Source organism: Trachurus japonicus, chromosome 17 (assembly GCF_045865225.1).
Source record: "Trachurus japonicus isolate A0001 chromosome 17, Traja_1.0".
NCBI lineage: Eukaryota > Metazoa > Chordata > Actinopteri > Carangiformes > Carangidae > Trachurus > Trachurus japonicus.
In genome coordinates, this window is record NC_140923.1 from 19,377,870 (window position 1) to 19,396,417 (window position 18,548).

Genomic DNA, 18,548 nt, shown 5'->3' on the forward strand with positions numbered 1-18,548 from the left:
ATACCCTTATTTGTATTATATGTTATTATTGTATGTACTTGACATATGGCCTCCAGCCGATTGCAGTTGTTTAGCCTAGCACAGTGACATGGCAGAAGAAAGAAGAGCAGGAAGAGTTGTGTAGTCCATTTATATTTGACTTTTTAGCTGCAGCCAGAAAAGGTTGTAATGGTCTAGCTGAAGGGGTAATAGAAACCAGTATTGTACGGTTTTAATCAGTTCAGCACACAGTAGGCTACTGGGGTTACTGGGACATAGAGAGTTCACTGTGGGGCCAGTGGGATGGCAATATGGGGTTCAGTTCAGCTCATTGACGTTGTACAGATAGATCAATAATTGAAAGTTCAAAAGAGTGCATTTGAAAGCACAAGCTCTCTAATGTATGTTGGACTGCAGGTTTTTTTTAACTCATTTAACTGATGTTAAATGTTGTCCGGAACATTGAATGAATCTTAAAGAGGAACTATGCAAGTCTGGTCACTTTTCTGCTGTTTTGCTAACCCTCCGCCTGGCCATGTGCATTTGTTTACAACAAAGCTGTCGAAAAATCAATACATGGAGTAGTGGATAACGTTTCATTTTTTGTTTTGTGATAAACATGTTTGTGTTCATCTGTTTCCTCTGGAGGTTACAAATGTGTAAATCCAGACGCACAGGACACAGAGATCACCAGACGTACAGTACAGTATGTTAAATATCCTGTAACTGCATCAGCACTGGCCCACCTCAACCATTTTATTCAGTTTTGCAAAATAGATTTTAAAAAAAGACTTGGGAAGTATTTCTCAGTTGAGTAGTTTGAAGAGCACAAAATATAATCTAAGCTTCTTTCTGGAGGGCAACAATGCAGCTCTGGTCGGATTAACTTCGTCCATAAATCTAGTTAAAAGTGGAAACCTTGCTGTAACTCCCATGCTGCCGTCTTCTTTGACTCTCCATCCTACCTTAGTTAAAGAGCTCCCTCATGTCTCTTTGAGAACAGGTACTATATTTCATCAGCTCTAATTTCACAGCTACTTTCACACTCTTTAATTCCTCCATCTCCATATCAAACTAATGACATAACGATCTTTCACTCTGGGAAGCGGCATCAGTGGAGATCTCTCTATCCCTCATTCACACTTACTTTCTTCTCTGCCTTTCTTCTCCCCCTTATTTTTTCCCTCTAAGAAGACAAAGTCCAATGGCCCACTAGCATTTAATTGCTGTGGTTTTTATGTGGTCTGCTGAGAAGTAATAGCCACTCAGCACTTCTGTCCACAAGATAGATGCTGCCGATGCTTGTCTGGGAGTTGGTTGCAGCGTGGGAGCTCACCCAGTGGCTCAAAGAAGTGCAGGTGAAGTAATAAAAGAAAATGATTCGCTTGAGGGGGGAAAAAAAAAAATCCCACAATGGATTTCATTTCCTTATTGGGAACAAGTCACTCGGGGTCACGCACACAAGCACATACTACACACAAACAACACACACACAAACAGGGGTCAGATAGGAGCAACAACTTGTTAGCAGCAACCATTCACTGTGACCGGCCCAGTAATGCAATCCACTCTTTGCTGTTGGACAGGAGGTTGCAGTGCGACTCTGACAAACTGAGAAATGGAAACAGCAGGAAATCAAATGGATTGCTTCGATCCCTCCCGTATTTGGCTCTGCTCTGCTGTCACAGGCTGAACACAAACCCATAATTTTCCAATGCGCTAAAACATTCAATTGACATGTCCTTCTCCCACATCTCTGTGGCGGGGGCTTTGCAACAGCACATTCCACTTCTTAGGGCGTATTCACACCAGGCTCGTTTGGTCCGCTTAAAACGGACTTTTCCTCTGGTGCAGACTTTTTGGGGAGGTGTGAATACAAACCAGCGGACTCTGGTGCGGATCAAACAAGTGGACCGAGACCACCTCTGCAGCTGGGACTCGGTCCACTTGTTTGATCCGCACCAGAGTCCCAAACGAACCCTGGTGCGGTTCGCGTACAGTGTGAATGCAAACCGAACCTTTCCCGAACCAAATGCAAAATCCAAGGGCCTTTTTGGATTCAACAGGCTTCCGTTGTTGTCAGAAAATGTGGAAATTATCAACAATGAGCCGTGGGTCAACATGGAGCACAGATAGACACGCTGCCTCCTTGATATCTGGTCAGTGGAAAACATTTATCAGATGCTGGAGAGGACGCACCCGTCGCCGTTAAGGATCTTTTTTTTTTTTTTTTTTTTAACTGATAGCCTAACAGAAAGTCGTTATCCGATTAATAACCGTTAATAGAAATAAATGTGACTGCTTAAATGACGATCGGCACGTGGCATCCTGAGAGAATGATTATGTTTTTTTGTTTGTTTTTTGCTGTGCCGTCCTTTTTTTCTCTTTTTTTTAGCGTACCAGACTAGGTGTCAACATCTACACATGTAAACGGGTACAAATCATAAGCCGTTTACACGTCTTTTTTCCCCCTCCTCCTCGTTCATTTCTCACCAATATATAGGCTATAGTATTTTTAGGGGTGATAATGTTGCCTGAAAGCTTCAGATAATAATGGACTGCGTGTCAGTCCCCCCTCACTTTATCTCCACGTAGCCTACCCGTCTCTCTCCAGCTGTCCTTTCAAAATAAAGGCCGGGAAAAAAAACAAAACACCGACTCCTCCAGCCTGTACTGCGAAGGAGGCTCAACATCGCCAGGCTTTGTGTTCATGTTCCAGCTTAACAAAACCTCAAGCCCCGGCCCGGGTTAACACGGTAGGCCACTACGAAGCTGGTTATCAACTTGCTCCTGACGCGAGGAGCGTATTCCCTCATCTGAACATCTGCAGGCGGAGACGCTCGGAGAGAAAGTAAACAGCAGCGGATCAGCTGATCTCTCCGTACAAACGCAGACAGGCGGCCGCCTCAAAATTTATAATGCAGAAAAAACCCTGGTCTGAGTACGCTGATCATTTTTATCCAATGACTGAGCGACTGTGGGACACACGTGCTTTTGTTTACAAAGTTGATCCGCTTGTGAAAAAATGCAATGTGAATACAAACCGCACCAAGTAAAAAAAAATTTAGTCCGCACCAAAGCAAGTGAACTATCGGACTTTCCTGGTGTGAATACGCCCTTAAAATCAAAGCAATAACAATGTGTTGTTGTTGTTTTTTATTTTTATCAATCATTATATTACGTGCAATATTGCTTTCCTGGAATAATACAGCAGTCATACAGTATCTGCAGCATTTATAATTAGTCATTTTTGTTTACAGTACCAATTTCACTTCTATTGGAATGGTACAGTATAATAATATATAAATAATGTTTAAGTATTTCAACATTAAGATGATTATTAGCTAAATTTCGAGAAAACACCCACACAAGAGAGACATGGGAAGTCATTAAGGAGCTACACAACAAGATTTTTATTGTGGAAAAAAAACAAAACACATCAATCATAGTATAAAACTGAGCTGTAGAGCGACAGAATTAACTTATCTTCACTTTACAAGGACATATTTAAGCTGTGAATAATTCCTTGTTGACCTGAACCTGTGAGGTTCACACGTCTTTTCTAAGGTTGTGGAATGAAGTTGCCTTTTAGTGCACACAGAGCCACTGCGCTCATCCTGCACTGCAAATAGGGTCTTGTTTGTAATACGGGGTTGCAGGATTTGCAACAACACACGGCTTCGACAAAACTTTAGCTACTCTACACAGAGAAAACATCACCGATGTCCTGAGAGGAAATTAAGTATGGATCACAGTAAGTTATGTGATTACCTTGGAAGTGAACCATGTCAGAAGTTCACTGAAGAGTTTAATTGCTATCCGTGCGATTGGATTTTGTTAGTCTCACCACATGATAGAAATTCAAAATCTTAGTCCATGAAAAAAAGCAATTACTTGCTTTACTGCTTAACTGTTAAGAGGTCTCATTATCTAGTTAAAACCATTCACAATATTAATTCAAAGGAAGCTTTAATTTGCTGTATTTACTGTCACCCTGTGTATTTTGTTCCTCCTCTATGAATAAGACAGACTGAGAGACAGATTTGCTATTTTTGACATTTGCGACAAGTGCATTACTCAGATCTGTGTTTGAATAGCTAATGTGATGTTATCTGAAGGTTATAAACATTATAACAACACCTTTAAACAGTAACATAAGAATTGCATTGTATAGAAATCAGATGTTTAGAACGTTTAGCAAAATCAGTCATCTACAAGAAAATAAACACAGAATCAGCTTCTTTTTTTAACACATTTTGTCTGTGACAACCACAGGCTGTTTAGGTTGAGGGGATTTAGGTAAACCATTTAATTATTGTTTCTAATTATGTCCCCAGGACAGTGTTAATGCATCACCAGTCACTACTGTCATCATCATTTGTGAGGAACAAGAAAACTCATTACAGTGTCATTTCAAGAGTCTTCTAACTTACTCTATTACAGAAACTGTCGTTAATTTGTCCCACAATCAAACTTTTGTTGTTGATTAATCACAGAACTTGACTTTTTTCAGGTCACAGAACCAAGGCACGGTTTCACTTAAAGAATAATTACCGTTTTTTTACAATCTGGACCTTATTTCTAGCATAAAATACGATCATTTACTCACCCAGATAACTTTGGTGTCATTACAAGTCGTTCCGACGAAATTAGATCCAGCTGAGAGCCGCATATATCCATATACCGTAGTGCGAGAACACGGGGCAGTGCAATGCAGCCTCTAAATAACACATTATCCACCGCGAAACTCGTTCATTTCACCAATATTTTGACATCATCCAGGTCAGAGGTTAGTAGGTCAAACTACAGACGCCGGATGTTGATAACGGGTAACCCTGGACTCAGAGGCGAATAGCACTAGCCTATCAGAACAAAATATTGGTGAAATGAACGAGTTTCGCGGCGGATAATGTGTTATTTAGAGGCTGCATTGCGCTGCCCTGTGTTCTTGCATTATACGGATATACGCGGCTCTCGGCTGGATCTAATTTCGTCGGAACGACTTGTAATGACACCAAAGTTATCTGGGTGAGTAAATGGTCGTATTTTATGCTAGAAATAAGGTCCAGATTGTAAAAAAGGGTAATTATCCTTTAAAGCCAAGTCTAGGTGACATTAGGGCTGGGTGATATGGCCCCCCCCCAAAAAACCCTCATGATTTAAATCATGAGGTGGCACAGTACAATGCACAATGCACACCACGCAGCCAATTTGTTAACTTTGTAAAAGAGTTGTCCACGTGAAAGAAGGTCAGACGACAAACTTACCTCAACTATGAGGACAGCACTACAAAGAAAAAAAAAGGATGGTGCTGCGCTCTCCAGCCGGCTCACCTGCAGCTCACCTGCAGCTCACCTGCAGCTCACCTGCAGCTCACCTGCAGCTCACACAGTCAGAGGAGCGCTGTGCTGTTCCTCTCTCTTTAGCCTGGTGTTTGGCTGCACTTTGTATAATAGGAGCTCGAAATTGGAAGATCTAACTGAGCATCGATCAGCTGAGCCAGAGCACAATGGATGTGGCGCTGCACAGCTGTAGCAGCTTGTGTGCATGTGTTATAACACCAGCAAAACCCCCCTCCAAAAAACACATCGTCCTCTCAATTGCAGATTGCCGATCGACACAAGCTTTATTGTAGGTGAGCCCACTCTGAACTACGGGAGCCCAGTGGCAAATTTTAAAAAAGAACTCGATTTCATTAAAACAAATCGACCTAAACTACAAAAATTAATCAATAAAATTGATTTATTGCCCAGCCCTAGGTGACATGGATGCTTTCAGTTAATATTCATGCAGAAATGCTAAAAGGTTTGCTTAAGAAGGCCTATAGTTATAATGCTGTGTAACTGGGAGAGTCCTGCAGGTCTCATGGGTCTTGACATAGATATATTTTTTGCCCCCCCAATTAGGCTACTTCACTAACATACAGGTGTTTACCACAGGCATAAGGGATGAAATTAAATGAATCACAGTAATGATGCAAATAGTGCTGTGTAATCTCTTTGCATTGTCTGTAAACTGCCCACACTAGCAAGTTAGAGCATCACTTTCGCTTAGATTATTACTGTAAACACAAACCCAGACTGGCCCTACATAAACTGCAGGTTTTAACATTGCTACTGCTACCAAGAAGAGGATGTGTTACTCTTACTTGTTTCATTTAACACCTCTGTAGAGCTTTTTTACTTCTTTTGACTGAGCCTCATTCAAAATTGATGCAGTTTTACCGGATATTTCATATCATCCACTTAAGTCAGCTTTCAGCTTTCTACAGTACCTACTCTTTCTCTGCCACTGACTCGCATGAAAAAATGCAGCTTCAGAATACATTCCAGTCAAATACATGCACTCACATACAAGTGGATTAGATTGTGATAATTGTATTAACCTGTTAAAACCTGAATGTTTTAAACATCTTGGATTGCATTTCATTTCTAATCGGTACCTGAAACAACACACACCCTATCATTGCAACCTCTAGTTTTGTTTCAACACAGGGCAGATTTGAGTCTGAATGTCTGCTTTCTGTCCTCTACCCATTGCCTCTATGTCCACCACAAAGGACTTAAATCATGTACGCTGCAACATTCAATCAATTATACTGTTTTTGTAAACTTTCCAGATGAGGAATTCACTCAAATTCATACAGTAGATTCATAGGAAAAATACAACCTCATGAAACCAAATGTTCTTAACCTGCAAACGGGCACTGTAGTTCACAGTGCAGGTTGTTCAGCACTAAGGCTATGAGCAAGGGAAACATTTAGGCATCTAAACCCCTCAGCTGGGGCTACTTAGCTACTTAGGTTGCCGTAGTGATTTGGGGAAGAGGCAGCCATTTGTCCTTGTTGAGCTGGCAGCGCAGAAGCTATCGTACATGGAAAACAGCCCCTGGTGAAAATGACTTTCCATTACTTGTGACCCCATCTGTAAACGAGGTTCCCTGCTGATAGGACAATTTGCTGCCTTACATATGTATCCACTGTACCATTTTTCCTTTGTCGCAAGACAATGGGGGCATATAGAGTAACCTCACAATGTAGAACTACCTTCCTAAAAATAGGATAATGTATTCGTCTTTTTCCTAGATGTTTGGATGATGGATGATATTCACGGGGAGCCGTGTGCTTCCACGGTCTCCGTCTCAGGATCCTCTCATAAAACACAACAAACACTAGTGTTCTTGTCATATTTGTCTTGTTTTTTTTTTTTTTCTCCTGTATTTTTGTTTTCCTCTCTGGGTAATGGTAAGGCATATCTGTGTAGTCAGCATCATAGAAGATGTATTGATGATATCATTAGAATGCAGTGAATGGGAGCGCATGTTTAAATTGATCGCTGCTGGGATGCTTCTGAAAGAGACTTGTTTCATTGCGTAACTCACAAATCAATAGTCTCAGAATAACAAATTATCTCTTATCAAGTTATGTGCTCAAAGCTATCTGTCATAGTGTGTTGCGTGTGTGCGACTGTGCGTGCGTGAGAATATGTGTGTGCACGCGGGTGTGTGTGAGCGGTGGCTTGTTCATTTAGCAGAGCACTGAAGCAGAATTTAGTGTCATAACAAAGCAAAAGTATCAATGCAGAAGCACTCTTGATCTCTGTTCTCTGTATTTCGAATATCGAAGATGACAGCACAGAAATAGGCATCTCGGGAGAGTGAGCGAGGGAGGAAGGGATAAAGAAACACAAGGCAGAGGAGAAGCGGGTCCACATTTCTCATCTGTTTTTTAGAAGATAACATTTGGGTTTTTTGAGTCTGAGTTCACCGCTAAATCGTTAGGTCAGTTTCATGCACAGAGATGTCTGGCTAAGTGGGCCAGACTGTTAGACATCACATCCCGGGAAGAAAAACACAAGACAGTTGCAGGCTTATGAGTCACACTGCATATAGACTGTGTGGTAAAGTGCGCTGTTCTTTAACTAGTGGCTCATCTCAGAGGAATCCATGTCTTGAATGTGAAATAAGATATACTTCCTCTGTAATCTTTGCATTTAATACAGTATGGTCATAAACTGGACAAGAACATTCAATGTGTTGATATGACGGCTTCAAATCATGAATAATTGCATGACATTTTTCATAAACATACAGTACTGGATGTATTTCAGGAGGATTCACCAACACAACACTACATTCAACACACAATGAATTGTGATAGTGATAGATAGGGAAAACACACAACTGGCCCCACATCAGTGTTTTGAACATATCCGATAGAAAGCCTTATTGGCTGAAAAATAAGAATCTGTATTCAGGCTGATGACTGTTAAAGGTATGAAAAGGTTCCTGGGAATCAATGAAACATGCATAGTTGATTCACTGGTTTTGCTTGAATAACTGAGCTAATAGAAAAACTTTTATCAAAGCCCCCTCTCACTTTCAAATGCAGCTTTGCTCATCGGCAAGCAGAGCCATGTCCCAAGTTTATTGGAAAGTCTGTTACTCAAACTAATATAGTTTATATGCAGCGCTCATACAGTCGAACATGCATCTTTCTTTCTGTGGCACCTTACAATCAATTTAGGGATCGACTTTGCAACAATGTGAAGCGGTTTTACAGGATTAATTCCCCAGTAAATAAACGTGCAAATCCAGAAAATATATAAAATCACATCATGATGGTATGCCTACAGCATTAAGACTTGGAAACCAGTTAGACAATTACATCAACAGCATGAATTGGACCTTTTTTTCCTTCTCAGATCTCACACTGTCTCTGAATATTTCATATGCAGTAGAGCCAGTATCCCTTTCTCCTCTTCAGTTGTTTCACAGCGTGGAGACCATAAAACCTGATTACCATTTATGATGTTTTCATCTTGTTTTTCAATGTAAAACTCTCATTTATAGAGGAATATTCAAGAAATTTCCACTGTTGTAACAATAACTATCGAGACATAAACCCTGGTCTTTTGTGTCCAAGCTTGAATAGCACTGAAACCAAAAATATTTCTGGGAATGATTTTGTAATGTTGCATGAAGGCCTTTATGCAAGGCTTTTACTATAAAGCTCCTCATTTCAAATTCTGAGGCTGAAATACAAACAGAAGAATTTTTTTTAAGGCTTTAGATCAAGGACATGTTTTCACTACATAATGCAACTTCCTTCCAAACAAGTACAATCAAATATTGATAGTTACCGGGGCTGGGTGATACAGTATAAGAAAAAAAAATCATATTGATCTTTATCGATAATAACCGATAATTTGGGGGCAGGAGCTTGGTGACGGAGCAATTACAATAATACAGAGACACAGGTATTGCCGATATCATTACAGTGCATCCCTAAATATCATTATCGAATTATCGCCCAGCCCTATTATATACCATAACATGTCTTGACAATGTGCTTTTTGAATTGATTTAAATGCAATTTCTATGTTGGTATCTTTGGTATTTGCTTCATATGGTAGGGCAGGCTATTTGCCTAATATGCTCAGATGTGTTGAGATAATAGATCCAATTCTCCTTTTGAATATACCCTGTAGCTATTTGCACACTTTTCTCAACTACAGTAAAAAGTAAAACATCAAAAGCTCACAAGTTTTGTACATGAATGCTACCTTCCTTTACCCTCCTTTGACTATGTTCAGACTGTAGGCTACCAGGTCTGTGATTTGACGGCCGTTGGGTTGGGTTTTTGTGTTCAGGAGTCATTAATCTGTCTCAGTGGGAGGCTCTGGTATGATGCATGCAGCTGTATTTAACTGATCCGCCTTTTCTTTATAAGGGAAAAGAGATGAGTTGTGTGTTGTATCCAGTAGCTCCTCTGTCAAATCAGGCTACATCGGAGATGGAGCCTGATGCTGTAAACGCAGCTGTGTTTCATGATTGAGTCACACCTTGCTGACCACAAATTGAATTTCAGCCTGTCTGTGAGTGTGATGGAAATTTAATTTGCAATAATATGTTTGTATTTCTATATTATTTATTTATTAATTCTTTTTTGGCTGCCCAGATTTAATACAATCCTGATTTGATTCCAGTGCAGATATAACACATATTAGATTTGGTCTAGGATATCTACATTTTCTGTTCTTTAAATCAAACAAACATTAATTTTGATGTAAGCAATTGCAAAACAGTTTTCTCAGAGTTGTAATACCTACACAGCATACAAGCTGTATACCTTGTGTTTGGGTATGATTAGCCTGATTAGACTTAATTAAGTAATTGCATACCAGTATTATCGTGGGTTTTACATTTATACCTGCTCGACAAACGTCCTTGATCAAGTCTGTATTTGCATAACTTTAGAAAGGTTTACAGTAAATGTGCCCGTTAGCTTCTTTTAGTTTTCCAGTTTCCTTTGAACCTGAATCTTCCCTCTGTGAGGTGTTACCACAGATCTGTTAATTCTAGTTTCCACAGAGGAAAATACAAAATGGCACATTTTTCTCCTCCTTCCATTTCTCTTGAATTCACACCCAGCTGAGCATAAATTAAAGGTTGAATATAGAGAATGAGCAGAATACCACCGTCCATTGATCAGAGATAAGACTTGCAACAACAGAAAAATAATTCCAGCAGTCGGTTGCAAGACCGTTGCTACTGTAAGTATAACACATCGTTGCTCTGATCAGAGGAGCAGAGGAGAAGAACTATACAGGATATTTACCTTATGTTTCATTTGTACCTTCATTAAACAGCTTCGGACTAATAGTGATGTTAGATAAATGACTTGTAACTTGTTACAGGGAGAGTGGAGGCTCCTTCCACATCGTGGCTGAAAGCCAAACCTGCGATCAGAACCGCCGACCCGGGCGGTGTCACGGCTCTCGTCCCGGGGGCACCATGCCCCGTAAACCGCATTCTTTTGTTTATGACAGATAAGACTACACAAATACACACATTGTAACATATTTTGATAATCCATAGATCCACTGATTGATTATAAAAAGGCTTCTTTAAAAACAAATGCACAAGACTGAGATGAGGCTTAGCAAAACAGAGAAGTGAGCCCCATGCCGGCTATGAGGTCATTGTCGAACCTGTCAAAATTTCTGAAATTAATTAATTCAGACTAAATATAATTTTTTATGGGAAAGCAATACTGTACATATTCTGCACCCCTGTAAACGCCCCATGGATGTATTGTTTTTTTTATAGCTTTTAATAAGCATTCTCCATACTCAACCTTTATGGTATTGAAATGAATCACATTAGTATTTGCTAATAAAAGAACATCATTGCTTTATAAAATATTCATTCACATACAATACAGAGTACTCCAATGTAATCATTTATTACCAAGTTTGTTTCCTTCAATCATAAAGGAACGAGCAGGTTCGTTTTATCCCTGTGGTCTGTTTCACTTCTTGCGATCCTCACTGGAGTGAGATTCAATACAAATTGACTGAGCAGTGCTCTCCACCTCTTTCTCACGCTCCCTTCACAATCCCAGTCATCCTCCAGGATATATGCGGCCAGACCTGGAGCCCTAACCTCTCTGCACTGCTCTGACAAGGACTGTGCTGTCTTTAAAGGCTGATGAGTGAGTGTGTGTGTGTGTGTGGGTTCGCACAAGAGATAGATGTAGAGAGAGAGTGAGAGACTGACCGAGTGGTGAAGGGGATTCTGTGTGTAATATTTGGTGTGTAATATTCACTAGCAGTGGGCAAGTGGAGGAGACGGTGTGTGTTGCTCTGCAGCCAAAAGATAGCAAAGACACTCATTTTTCTTCTCTGTGAACAGCAGAGAACGGACACAATAGCCCAACCTTTTGTGCAATACTTTTTTACACTAATCTAAGTCCAACTGATATGATGTGCATATCATTTTCTCAACCTACTCTGAAAAACATTTTGATATAAACCAATTTCTAAATAAAAATTGGTTCTCCTCTCTGGTGTAACTGTTCTGTGGTGGTACTGTAGGTCAGTGTTAGTCTTCAGGTTTCCACCCAAAAAATGCAAATCAATTCTACTGCTAAGGCTATTTATCAGCTGGGTGGAGGGGGCAAACTGTCCAGTGAGGATTTAATGTACAGTAAAGGAGGGAAACATATGATGGGAATTTGCCATTTGCCATTTGTGTGTGTTTAATCTAATGTATTAATTTGTAGACAGGCAATTAGATTAGTTTCCTCATGGCACCACACAGATCTGATGTTGAATAATAATTGTAACATGTAGTATAATAATTATAATTATTAACGTGCAACACACATTAGCTCGCTGTGTGGCCACATTGATAAGAATATGGGGAGCTCATTATTTTCTATTTTCAAAAGGGACATTCATACTGTGTTCAATATAATTGAGGTTGTTAGGTTGAATTACATGTGCACTTGCATGTACACCCCCCTACGCATATAAGTACAGACTGCTGCATTGTCTTTTGTTTAGCAAAAGCTGAAGCCGTGATACATGGCACATTGTTAAAGCATTTAATGTTTCTTCACATCCCTTTGATTGACACAATTATCCATTCCAAGCAGCAGGAGGAACACAGATCAGCTTTAAACAGTCATACTTCTAAACCTAATAGACCTGACTACCAGAGAATATGAAATGTCACATATTTCATGCAGAGTCCTACATTTTCTTCATCACGATGCGGCTGCTCGAGGTAAATGTGGCTTTTCATCTGATTTACCTTAACAGAAAATATCTGACAACTTAAATGACTGATATATTGACCTCTGTCTGTCACTTACATGTGATGTAAAAGCACTTCAGAGAGCAGATATATATATAAAAATACACAAGAGACAGAGAATAAAAAGAGAGAGACTTTTTTCCGTGCTTGAAAATATCTTCGCTTTTCATTTACTGTGTAAATTTAACAAGTAGTTGGCCTTTAGGCTGTAGTCTTATTTTTTATTCTTGCAAGTATGTCTTGAACGGGACACGGCAGCTTGTCAGAGAGATGACGTCCAGCTCCAGTTGAAGGATCGGTGCTCTATGTGGCTTCTGTAAATTGTCTCACACTTAATTTACCACAGGACACTACAACAGTCTGATTGCTCTGACATTTTCCCTTCAGTGCTGACAAGCCTCAGTGGAGACAACTAAGACCCATACAGGCACGAGTCGCAGTGTTGGCTTGGGTATTGTTGTTGCAGGTTCTAATAATGCTGTGTTTAACAATCACAGAGGGATTTATACTGTCTTGAGAGAGAAATGTATTACTCAACTCAGGATGAGCGACATTCATTTGTTATTGTCTACATGTAATGATGATGTTATTTCATGTGATATGATCAATAAATCAAGTCTCGGTTTTAAACTAGTAAATGATGTAGGTTATTGCTTCCTGGATTAAAATGAATCTGCCATTACGTCTGAACCTGTGTGCCTTCTGTTATTGATCTTTCACTCCATGGCTTTTACTTTGTAACCTGCCATGCTAGGATATTGATTTATAGTCTTCTAATTTGTTTTTATTTATTTGACACGCGGACTCATCGGATAGCCTGTGGATCTGCACTATCAATTCTCCCACTCGTTTACTTGTTCAGTGATTCTCTTGCAGACTTTCTCTCCGGCTTGCCTGTCATCTTGTCTGTGTGTCTCTGGCCGTCTCTGCCTCCTGTCTGTCTCTGTGGCATCGATTACTGTCATGATTAACAGTCTAACATGAAGACCCAGTGATTCAGAGGGGTTGATGGTGACTGAAGCCTGTGGTCTGCTGTATGTCTACCTGTGGTTTCTGTGGGGTTTTTCTCCTGTATCTTGTTTATTGTGTCTGTCTGTGGCAGCACATGCACACACACTTAGCATCTTTATCCTCGCAGCAACATTTTGCATACTGACTTGAACAAACTTTGCAAAAATGCATTAATGTAGTTATGTTCCAGAGACCATTTCCACACACATTTGATTTGATTACATGCCAGAACAAGTACGATGTGTGGGAATACATAAGAAGCACTGGATGAAGCAATTTAATCATGTTGATTACACAACATTCAAGTATTTGCCTATTAGCATTTAAAATCCTAAAAGCACAATATTCACAACCCCACAGTTTATTGTCTTTATTGAACAGTCACTTACTGTCCACAAACAGTTCCCTCCCTGCAGAAAATGTAACAAACATAGTGGTTTGGCTGTCTAATCACGCTCATCCTTTCCAAATTTACAGTTGAATCTGTGCTGTGACTGACTGATTTGTTTTATCTTCACTTTCCCTAAGCTGTAGAAACTCTAGATTTTGTTTATCCTGTCACTGCAGCATGCTGCTCTGATGAACTAATTAAGCACATGAGCAGGGTGGTGATCAATCACTGTCACCTCCTGAGCTGAGTCTCACCAATCCTGATCGATTTAGTCATTAGAAAATGGTCTACACAATCACCCCAGTCATTAAATATATGACCTTTTCTCTGTGATGTAGCACATATTTGCCATGCCCCTAAAATATTACATAAATATATCATAATGTCTCCTGGTGATAGCATATATGTCTTATTTAATTTTTTTTATATATATATATAAATTCTTTGAATATACTGAACTTCAGACTGTAAATCAAAGTTTAAATTCACCTGGGCTTTAAGCAACAGCGATAGTCCTCTTGTAAGTGTAGTTAACTCTGAATTCATTTCCTGCTCTACAGAGATAACAAATGTCTCATTTTCAGCTGCCCTCGCTGCCATGAATGAGCTCATTGCACTAACAGTGTCACTAACGGTGTTAGCTTCATTATTTTTACTGACACAGAGGAGTGATTTCTAAATTAAATCCTGGCATTTGAAACACATCTATGTGAATTCAACTGTTGACTAATTAGAAAATCGAAAAAAATTTTTGCTTTGGTTTGTCCCTTTATCCTCATTGCTGTTGGCATGAGTTATGCTATTGAAGTCATTCCTTTGGAAGGATGTCACAAAACAAAAAATGACTTCGCTTTTATCATTTCACTTAATGTCTTCATAAAAATGTGAAGGTCATTGACATTGTTTTATTTGGCCATACTAATTGGGACCTTGATGTCTTTAAGATTGCACTGTTTTCACACAGCGCTGCTTTTTCCAGTCATTCTTAAAAGTGTTTTTATAAATGTGTTCATATAAATGTTATTAAATGGGTATTTAAATTTAATTAATTTAAACGTTAATCATTCTTTAATGCTATGATGTTGCCAATGCCTTTTCTGTATTGCTGTCGTGTTGTCTGATGATGAGTGAAACCAAACGTTCCCTTTTATTTTGTGCCTTGAAACACAAAATAAACAAAGAGAAGTTTTTCTGCTCAAAAACTGCAGTTGGACCATATGATGAAACCGGTTTGATGACACGGTAAATGACTCCTATTTTCTCGAGGAAACCAATGGTCTAAAACCCATTTTTCATTGGTGCAAAGGGGGCAAAGGCAGGTTTTGGTGTGGCAGGTGATGAATGGTTAGTGGGAGGGAATCCATCTGCTGCATCAACACAACGGAAATGGGATCGTCCACTGATTAAAAAATTGCACACTGAGAGACAAGCGTGATTCACACACTAAACCCAAACGCACTGTAGGGTACAATGGATTCCAGGGTATGCGTGTGTGTGTGTGTGTGTGTGTGTGTGTGTGTGTGTGTGTGTGTGTGTGTGTGTGTGTGTGTGTGTGTGTGTGTGTGTGTGTGTGTGTGTGTGACAGAGAAAGAGGGAGAGAGAGAGTGTGGAGGAGAGAAGATGTCTTTCAATCTGTGTCTCTGTTTGTCAATAAGTCTTTTTTATGTCTCTCTCTCTCTCTCTCTCTCTCTCTCTCTCTCTCTCACACACACACACACACACACACACACACACACACACATAGAGTAGAATTCACAAGTGGCTGTATGCCATCCTGGCTAAATACCAACTATCTATCATCCGAGATTTTTCATACTTCCTCAAATTCAATAAGCCAATATGATTAATGTAGTGGCTGCAGTAGCTTTGGTATAGTGTTATGTTAACGTTTACAAATAGAGACAATAATGCACATTAAACTGTTTGTGGTGTTTTCTCTTCTCGATTAATGTTCATATTTTAAAAAAGAAAATTAAAATGATTATTTTTCAAGTCTCAATTCCTCTGAATGTTGGAATTAGGGCTGTTACAATATCAAATTTTCACTTCATGTTGATTGAATTCATGATAACAATATTATCTTGTGTTATAATGTGTTCACATTTGTCTGCTGAAGGGGGGAGCTTCTCTGTGTTACCTACAATCTGACTTTCACAGTGATTTTGGGAGCCTGTCGTGAACCAGTATACAGTACAACCTCCAGTAAAGTCAAACAAAACTGCTTGAAATGAAAAATAACATAATTGCAATTAAAAAAAGTTACAAATTCTCATGAAATATATCCATATGCACTAATCTCACCATATATCAGTGTGCTTGTGCTAAACTTATTGTAACAAGACTGGACATGAAACAACAGCAGATGGAAGCTGTGATCCATGAGCACGCGTAGGATCGTAATTCCCTCTGGCCTTCTTCTCCTCACCACACTGTGTCGGTTGTAAAACTTCAAAGACCTGAGGAGATTTATTTGCCAAAATATAATTTTCATTCTCGTTCTTGTTGATATTCCCATCCTCAATCCATTATCCCCAACTTCCTTCAGTTTGCTGTTCTAATTTGATTATACTCAAACCGAGAATGCAAATGAATGATTGATTATACATATTTGTTTCTGTTGTCTTTTTTTGTTTTTTTCTTCTTTTGCAGCAACATTTTTCATTGGCGGCTTGGTCAGTGAATAAACAAAGTCTGCATGATGTGATTTACATTCAAAAGCATTCCTCTGCGCTGCTACAAAGCAGTTGGAGGAAGGAAACAGGATCATCCGTAACTTTCTCCTCTCTCAGTGGGACAGCACTCACAACTAATACAAAAAGCCTGTGTGCCTCTGTACTGTATGTGTGTGTGTGCGACTCTGTAGTAGTCCGAATCATTTTCACACATCTAGCCTGATGTTTGTGAGTGAATATTTACTGTAGATTATGGGTTTGTGAATGCTTGTCTCAGCATCTTCACAATTGGAGTATCTAAGGGTTTCTGAATGTTGCATCTGTTGCACAGCTTGCAAAAGTGTTTGTCCACAGAGGAAATTCCACAGGGCTTTTTTTTTTTTACGATTTCTTCAAATCTCCAAAATACTGTTAAGTGTGTAATGAGAAAGTTTATGGCACTAATCCTGTGGAAAAGCTTGCTTGAAGCAATATTTCATTTAAAGCAGATTGTATGGTAAAAGTTCTCTTGACATGACTGTCCTTATGATATTGTATATTCATTTGAACGCTTTAGTAGAATCTCTCTTTATGTCTACTACACAAGACCCTCCAGCCATTGATTATGATTGTGAGAGTTGTCTTGTGGACAACAAAGGGACGACCTAGGCTCAGGAGGTAGAGGTGGTCCACTGCTTAGAAGGTCAGTGGTTCGATCTGTGGGTTAATGTGTCCCTGATGCCCCTGATGGCTGTTCCATCAATGTTTGGATGTTGTGTACCTATGTGTAGATATAAAAAGTAATGTAAAGAGCTTTGACTGGTCTATAAGACTAGAAAAACACTGCAAGTGCAGCACATTTATGATTACAGCCCCAGAACCTCTTATAGAGGAGGTTGGTTTTAGAAGCCTGTGACTTGAAATTGAATAGCTTTCTAACTTAAAAGTTCATGCATTTAGGTTTTTGTTCTAATAATGATTTTGATTACAATGTGAAAGGTGCAAGGTATAATTAATCTCCAACACTCTGATGCATTTTCACCTTTCCAATAAAAATACCATGCAAAACAACATCTTTTGCAACACACTGCACACATCTCTATGGAAAACACAGGAATCTGACATTGAGTAATTTGTTTTGTGTAATTTGTAACCCATCGGAGCGGTGCGTGGCGCAGTGGGTAAAGCGGCCTCCCCATGTAGGCTATAGTCCTCACCGCAGGTGGCCCCGGTTCGAATCCCACATCGGGGAGCCCTTTCCTCCATGTCATTCCCCCTCTCTCTGCCTCCCCCTTTCCTGTCTATCTCTACTGCGTGCTATCAAATTAAGGCAAAAAGCCAAAAAATATACCTATAAATAAATAAATAAAATGCCTAACCCATGGGATCAGCTGGCCAACATACGCACACAACTACCTGACCACACACCTGACTGCCTACATTTTTCTTTTCTTTTTTTTTTGCATAAGCAGAGTTTTGAAAACAGTTCTTTTTTTTAAGCACCCAACACAGATTATAATCAAAAAACACTTCATTCATTTTAGCACATTATTGTTCAGCCAACTAGACGCTAATAGTGCACAATCAAAGGTGCTTTCACCTTTCGTGTTTTGGCATAATACAGTAGTTCTGCTAAGTGGAGTTGTTCAAGTCTGCAGAAATATGTGCAAAAATGAAAATAATGTTGAAAAAAAAAACAGATTAATCAGTCATTCAAACAGTGAATGAATCGGATACAGTAGCTCTCATTATTGTTCCCATGTCATCCAAACCAAACTAGACAAAATGGCAAAATGGAAAACATTCATCCAGTGTCATAGTCACATGTCAGCTTGACATGGAAGAAAACAACGTCTTTGTGTGGAAAACAAAGACATTGTATGTAAGAGCATGTATTTTTGGAGGACTTGTCAGT

At 39.5% G+C, this 18,548-nt stretch overlaps 1 protein-coding gene across 9 annotated transcripts in view; it reads left to right on the forward strand.

Annotated features, from left to right (window-relative positions):
* tnr (tenascin R (restrictin, janusin)) overlaps nt 1–18,548 on the forward strand; it is a 163,586-nt gene that overhangs the window by 58,613 nt on the left and 86,425 nt on the right. The gene's annotated exons all lie outside the window — the stretch shown is intronic.